This window comes from Trichosurus vulpecula, chromosome 4 (assembly GCF_011100635.1).
Source record: "Trichosurus vulpecula isolate mTriVul1 chromosome 4, mTriVul1.pri, whole genome shotgun sequence".
NCBI lineage: Eukaryota > Metazoa > Chordata > Mammalia > Diprotodontia > Phalangeridae > Trichosurus > Trichosurus vulpecula.
Window position 1 is genome coordinate 209,644,499 of NC_050576.1, and position 7,378 is coordinate 209,651,876.

The following is a 7,378-nucleotide window of genomic DNA, read 5'->3' on the forward strand; positions in this document are numbered from 1 at the left end:
ACTAATGGTCCAGTTTCATACCAACCGTAATCCTTATTTAAAAGCTCTAGAGTGTTAGCATCAGCATATATTGCTTTAGAAGGGCACAGCTGAGGTTTCAGATTTGCAAGACTATAAGAGTTGCTCGTAATAAGAGAAATTTATTTGTTTTCTAAGGGGCTAGATATTGAGATAAAAATCATTCTGTATAAAACTTCATATACTGTATCACTTGTTCCCTAGGATAATGTTGAAGATCACTGTCTACAACTTTAATAGAATTTTATAATCAAATTTAAATGAAAAATATGCCAGACAAAAATAAATCTTTAGAATTATTGGATTATCTAGCTGTAAAAGGCTCTAACACGGTTGTTTACACTGCCTCAAAGACTAGTAACCCTGACTATACTAAAGTGCATCATACCATTTTTCTGAAGTTGATCTGTTTTGATATGAACTTGCATCACAATTCAAATAACATCAATTAAACTCAATCACACCTTGCCATCAATACTACCTATAATCGGTATACTGATCCGGACACTGCTAGATTGAATCAATATTAATTGTCAGTTCACAGTATAGTCTCCCATGCTTATTCTGCATTAGGGTTTCACATTTGAGTTTCAGTTTTCATAAACATGCTTCAAAAAAGATCATAATTTAGTCTTGAACACTTTTCCAACTGCAGCACACATAATCAATTTCCAACTATAGCCTGTTTTCCTCTCAAGTCTGAAAACATCGATGCTAACCTAGTTGCTATGTTTCAGGCTTCACAGCTTAAATCCATTCTAATATTGGAGTCCACAGTTCTGATGTGAAATTAGCCTTCAAAACAGTTGAATTTCTTCACCACAAGAATCCTATTAAGACCCAGTTTCAGGGATTGTTGGAAGATGAGCGATTTTGTAATAACTATGCTTCAATTGACATGCAGTAGGTCCAGACACAATCCACTTCAACTTCTGAACATTTGGTTTAGAACACTTGTTTGAGGAGTATTCAGTTAGGCACTTTGCTACAAGTTCCTGCCAGGAGGTCAGATCTCTGCAATTTATCTTGGGGTGTTTCTGAAGACATTCTACTCTTTCTGTCAATTCTATAAATTTCTGTGCTTGAATCTCCAGTGCAATTATGGACAATGCCAATACAGAAGGCTTTGCTTTAGAAAACATAATCCTACAGTGCCTTACGCTGAGCTTCCAGTCTTTCAAAACTTAGGTTCTTTCTCCTTTCAAATGGTAAGTTTTCATGAATGAGTGAATAACAGAGCTGTAGAAACTGAAAGGCAGTAGTAGCTTTGACTTTCCAACACACCTTCTCTAACACAATCTTTTCCATTCTCATCAGGTCAGAAACTGTGAATTTGTATTGGCTTATTCGTATCAAATCAGTGGCTAATGGACATTTCTCTCTTCTGTCAATTTCACAGCCAGATAGAAGCAACTTAATCCCACACATCCAAGATGCTTGGGCTGTACCTTCATTTTGGATAGAAATCTGTCCAGTAAATTCACAGCTAGAGAAAAAGTCTCCGTGTCAAAACCAAAGAACTGAGTTAGGCTAAGAAGGTCTTTCACTTCGAAGTCCCTCAGTCTTGCTGTCATCTGAATGCCATTATCATGAGCAGATTCAATTAGTCTCAAGCCACAGACCTTTGGCTGACATCTGGACTCCTGTTCCAACAGGACATTCAGCTGGTGCAGCAGTTTCTGAGCTTTAGTTGTTATCAGTGCCTCTATCATCTTGAGCTCCTTGTGGCTGCTCTTCCTCAGTAGCAAACCTACCCCCGGGGTCTGTCCTCTCCTCACCCTGAAAAATTAGTCCAAATGTCCCAGATGATGCGGGAACTATATAAGGGACAGGAGAGGGGCCGGGGAGGTGGGGGAGATGATGGAGGGGGTTTATGGGGCAGTGGCTCCAGCAAGCTGAGGATGAGACCAGTCCCAGGCCTCAGAGCGCTGGGCAATAGAAAATTATTAACAGAGAGAAGACGCTAGAAGAACCAGGGAGAGTGCTATTTAGCAAAACTAGAGAAGGAAAACAGTATGTAGGAAGAAGGGGTGGTCAACAGCGTCAAAAATTCAGACAGGTCAATAAAGAAAAAGACAATATTTTTTTGTTTGATCAATTAGGGATTACTAAATGGCACTGAACAGTAGAAAACAAGGTCTTAGAATAAGAGTTAATGTTCAGCCTTTGAAGATGGTTTTGGAGTCACAGGAGCAAAAATTTAGAGCTGGAAAAACAACTTTAGAGATCATTTAGTTCTCCCTTTCATTTTATAGATAAGGAAACTGAGGGTCCCTTACTAAGGGTCAATCCTCTCATTTTATATATGAGCAAGGTCACACAGCTAATGTCAGAGATTTGAACCCAGGTCTTCTATTCATTACAGCACACTATTTCTCAAACATGAGCACTTCTTTCAAGTACTAATGAATAGGTCAAGGTGGGGATAACTTGTATCTCTATTAGACAATAGAGGAATAAGGAGTAGAGAAGATAAGGAGATTTGAGCAGAAGGAGGAAAGAAGGGAAGGAAACTCTTATTAAGCACCTACTAAGTACCAGGCACTGTGCTAAGAACTTAACAAATATTCTCATTTGATAAAAGGTCAACTTGCTAATCAAACCATATCTCTAGAAATACAATAAGCAACTTCCTCTGTGGTCTGTATACTCTCAACACCAAAGTTTCTTTTTGAGGGTCACTTCATTAGCCTCTGCTGATCATTTTGGCCCATAGACAAATTGGAACAATGCTCCCTTTCTTTCTGGTTAATTCTTTACCTTTATGTCTGCTGAGAGAAGACACGAGTTTGAGGGTGTGTGTGTGTGTGTGTGTGTGTGTGTGTGTGTGAGAGAGAGAGAGAGAGAGAGAGAGAGAGAGAGAGAGAGAGAGAGATTGAGAGACTGTGGAGGACAGATTTGCAAAAGGTCAGCTGGCTTACCATTAGTGTGAGGAGAGAGATTTATTCCAAGTGCCTTTTTCATGACAGGGAAAAAAAAAAACAAACCTAGGACTCCCAGGTGGGGTAAAAGTTGAAGAATACTTTAATTTATCAGGGAAAGGGCCTGCATAATTGATGTAGCCACCATGCCAAAGGTAATTTCTACTGCTCCCTCTATCTCACAAAGACATTTAGTATTGATGGAGATCAAAGTATCAGAAAACCCCTGCTGGGGAGCTGAAAGGCAAAGCTTCCAACCGCTTTTTCTCCTGCTCTAATAATATCGTCTTTATGTAGTTAATAAACTGCACACTTCAGTCAAACTATACCATTACAGAAGACTTAGGCAGCTAATAATTTAAGAGCAAAGAATTGCCTCTGTTCTTCCCTTTGAACTAAACAACAGTCTGTTGAATGAGGGGGACATCAAAGTCTCGTCACTATTACCAGTGTGGCTGGCTTGAGCCGAAGGGCACAGAGTGGGGACTTCAGTCATCAAGAAAAAAAAAGATGAAAGATATTGGCTTATCAAACCCAAAGGTGGAAGCAGGTGCTTGATTGTTTCTTTTTCTTTTCTTTTTTTTTCCTTCAACTATACAAACTATCAGGCAGGGTTCTTATCACTGAGTTACTTGTTGGACAGATATACCTGGATTAGGTGAGCCTGCTCACAGTAACCCTGTGAACTTTGGCTTCCTATACCTCCGCATTCAGTCCTGGTCATGACCCTCACCTCTCCCTTCAACCTTGCAGTTTGTTTTCTTCCTCTTCAGCTGCTTCTTTTCCTAGGGCAACACTATCTTGACCAGAACTTCCCCCTATGGTGAACTAGCTAACGTGGGCCTGCTTACCTGCTTTGTCCTTCATAGCCCTCATGGCCAGATGGTTATTTTTTAAATGTTCATTTGTATTATGAATTTGACAAACAGGCTCATTTCCATATGCAAAGAAGAACAGAAAGAGAGGATTGTATATGAAAGTACAAGTTACACAGCTTTTTTTTTTTTTTAAGCGTAACCTGGTACTTATCTGACACAGTAATGCACACTGAGGAATCAAGTTCTGCTGGAGGAATGGAATTCTTTTGCATGTCAGGACCAAGAAGTGAAGAGTGACTGTCTTAAAGGGATAGCATGACTTTTCTCCCTACCCTGCAAAAGACAGAGAGACCCTCATGAGAGACAGCCTGTGTGTAGGCATGGAGGGCTGGCCGGAGCTCCTCCATGTGGCAGAAATATAAACCACATGCAGGGAGAGCAGTATAGACAGTTTAGGTTTTACATTTGGCTTGGAATATGAATCGAAAGGGCAACTGGGAATTGATTTGGTGGGATTGTGCTGAGGTTACCACTCCAGCTTTGAATACCGCTGGTGCCTTCACCTTCAGCGGCCATATGGGACAGCTTGAGACTCCAAAGAGGGACTTGCTGAGCTATGCAGGTGGCTGGATTTCCAATTGGAGAATAGTTACCATATAGTTTATCTGTCTACTTTCTCCCTTTCTCTGTCTGAGAGGGCAGAGGTTGAGTTCAAGATTTTCCTGCTATTTAAAGTTGATTTATTCTTCTTATTTTAATTAGTACCACAGGTGACTTAGACAAAGAGTTGATTGAGCATAGCTACTTTGGTGGCATGCATGGTGATTGGGGAACTGAAAAATAGGGAGGAAGAGTGGCAAGTATTTATATAGAAAGATGGAGAGCAGATGATCTGTCTGAGTCATTGGGCAGCGAGTTTTTCTCTTTTTGCCTTTTATCCCACTCCTCAACTGGGGGATCAGGAGATAAATGAGAGAAATTCTTATTGACATTGATTTCCTATTGTAACAAGGAGACTGATTTAATCTTTCACATGGAAAAGGTTGGGGGTCTGTTTGATGATGTCTAACGGACGTGCCTTGTTCCCCAATTTGGAGTATTTCCACATGTTTTGTAACTGGTACCAGTCTGCTAACCATGTGATGAGAAAATGGTCTGTTGATTGGCTTCATAGATAGAACTAAGGTATATTTTAAAAAAGCACTAACTAGCCAGGGCCTAGGTGGTCTTTTTTCCTGTCTAGATCTGGTAAGAGAGGTCAAGCTGTAAGGGGAGAAGCCTCAGGCCCTCCTCATTCTAGGCCAACGTGCGGTATGTGAATATGGGCCTTTGTTCTCTGCTTCGATTTGTATTTATTCTTTCTTGTTTTGGGTGAAGGAAATCAGGAATGGTCAGAACCTTGTGAGCTTTGAAAGGTTTGGAGAACAACTCACCAGAGGTCTGTGGGCTGAGTCCATGCTGGGATTTTCCTGAAGTCAAATGTAAGGATCAAAATCCTGAGGCACCTATCCACTTATCATCAGTAACAGAGATGCAGACTCAGCCACCCGAGGACCATGCTAAATTAGAAGTAAAATTGGTGGAGCAAATGCTTTGTAAAAATTGCACTAAGTTTGAGCCCAGTTTCTTAAGGGATCTAGAGTGTGCCCCAAGTGTTAGAGGACAGGATGTGATGTTTGTACTTCCTTTTGGTAGTTATAACTTCAAAGTAAGTATCTCTTTGTAAAAGCTAATTGATGTGAATTGGTTAAATTGAACTGGGCTCTAATAACTGGCAGGTGACAATGGGTAGAGCGTACTAAAATGGGGGCTTAAACCCCTCACATTAGAGAAAGAAATATCCTGATCCCTGTTCATAGAACCCTGAGGGGAGATGCATCTGGCCTTGCTCTTGGAAACTAAGTCTAGAATGGCACCAAATTATTTTTGTAAATCTCCTGAAGTTGAATAAACACAGATTTGGATCTTCTGTCTTAAGAGCTAAAAATAGCAGCTGGCTTCCTGGTTGGGGAGGGAGATGGCGGGCTGTGATCATATTGCCTTCTTATGTGATCATATTGTGATCATATTGCCTTCTTCACTCTCTGTGCATACATACAGAAAGCCCTTTGTAGAAAGCAGCTCTCAGTTTTATTTATTAGTTCAATAGTTTTCTTAATTTCAATTTTCTTAATTTCTCATTTCATTTTCAGAATTTCTAATTTGATATTTAATGGGGGATTTTAAATTTGTTCTTTCTCTAGCTTTTTTAGTTGCATGCTCAATTCATTGATCTCTGCTTTCTCTATTTTATTCCTGTAGGCATTTAGAGTTATAAAATTTTCCCTAAGAACCACTTTGGCTGTATCCCACAAGTTTTGGTATATTGTCACATTATTGTCATTCTCTTGGATGAAGTTTTGATTATTTTGATGATTTGCTGTTTGACTTATTCTTTAGGATTAGATTATTTACTTTCCAATTAATTTTTAGTTTATCTTTCCATGGCCCTTTATTAATGTAACTTTTATTGCATCATGATCTGAAAAGGAGGCATTTAATATTTCTGCCTTTCTGCATTGGATTGTGAAGTTTTTGTGCCCTAGTACATGGTCAATTTTTGTGCAGGTACCACATACTGCTAAGAAAAAGGTATATTCCTTTCTATCCCCATTCAATTTTCTCCAGAGGTCTACCGTATCTAACTTTTCTAAAATTCTGTTCACCTCCTTAACTTCTTTCTTGTTTATTTTGTGGTCTGATTTATCTAGTTCTGAGAGGGAGAGATTGAGGTCTGTCACTAGTATAGTTTTGCTGTCTATTTCTTCCTGTAACTCACTTCTCTTCTCCTCTAAGAATTTGGATACTATACCACTTGGTGCATATATATTTAGTATTTATATTACTTCATTGTCTATGTACCTTTTAGTAGGATTTAATTTCCTTCCTTATCCTTTTTAATTAGACCTATTTTTGATTTTGCTTTGTCTGAGATCAAGATTACTACTCCTGCTCTTTTTTTTACTTCACCTGAAGCACAATATATTCTGCTCTAGCCTTTTATCTTTACTCTGTGTGTATATTTTTGCTTCAGATGTGTTTTTTGTAAACAACATATGGTAGGATTCTAGTTTTTAATCCACTCTGTTAGCCACTTTCATTTTATGGGAGAGTTCATTTCATTCACATACACAATTATGATTACTAACTGTGTCTTTCTCCATCCTATTCCCCCCACCATTTACACTTTTCTCTTTCTTTTCACCCTTTCTCTCCTCACTAGTACTTTGTTTTTGACCACCACCTCCCTCAATCTGGCTTCCCTTCTGTCGCCCCCTCCCTTTTCTTTCCCTTTTCCCTTACTACTTCTTCCCTCCCTTCTGCCCTTCATTTAATCCACCCTCCACTTTATTTCTCCTTTCTCCTCCTACTTCCCTATAGGATAAGATAGATTTCTATATCCAATTGAGTGTGTATAATATTCCCTCTTTGAGCCAAATCTGATTAGAGTAAGGTTCAAACAATACTTGTCTCCTCCCTTCTTTTCCACTACTGTAATAGGTCTTTGCACCTCTTCATGTGATGTAATTTATCCTACTCTGCCTCCCCCTTTCCTCTTCTCCCAGTACAATCCTTTTATTC

General features: G+C 39.3%; 1 pseudogene; it reads right to left on the reverse strand.

Moving 5' to 3' along the window:
- Positions 1-808: 808 nt before the first annotated feature.
- Positions 809-1,730, reverse strand: LOC118848107 (annotated as a pseudogene).
- Between the last annotated feature and the right edge of the window lie 5,648 nt (positions 1,731-7,378).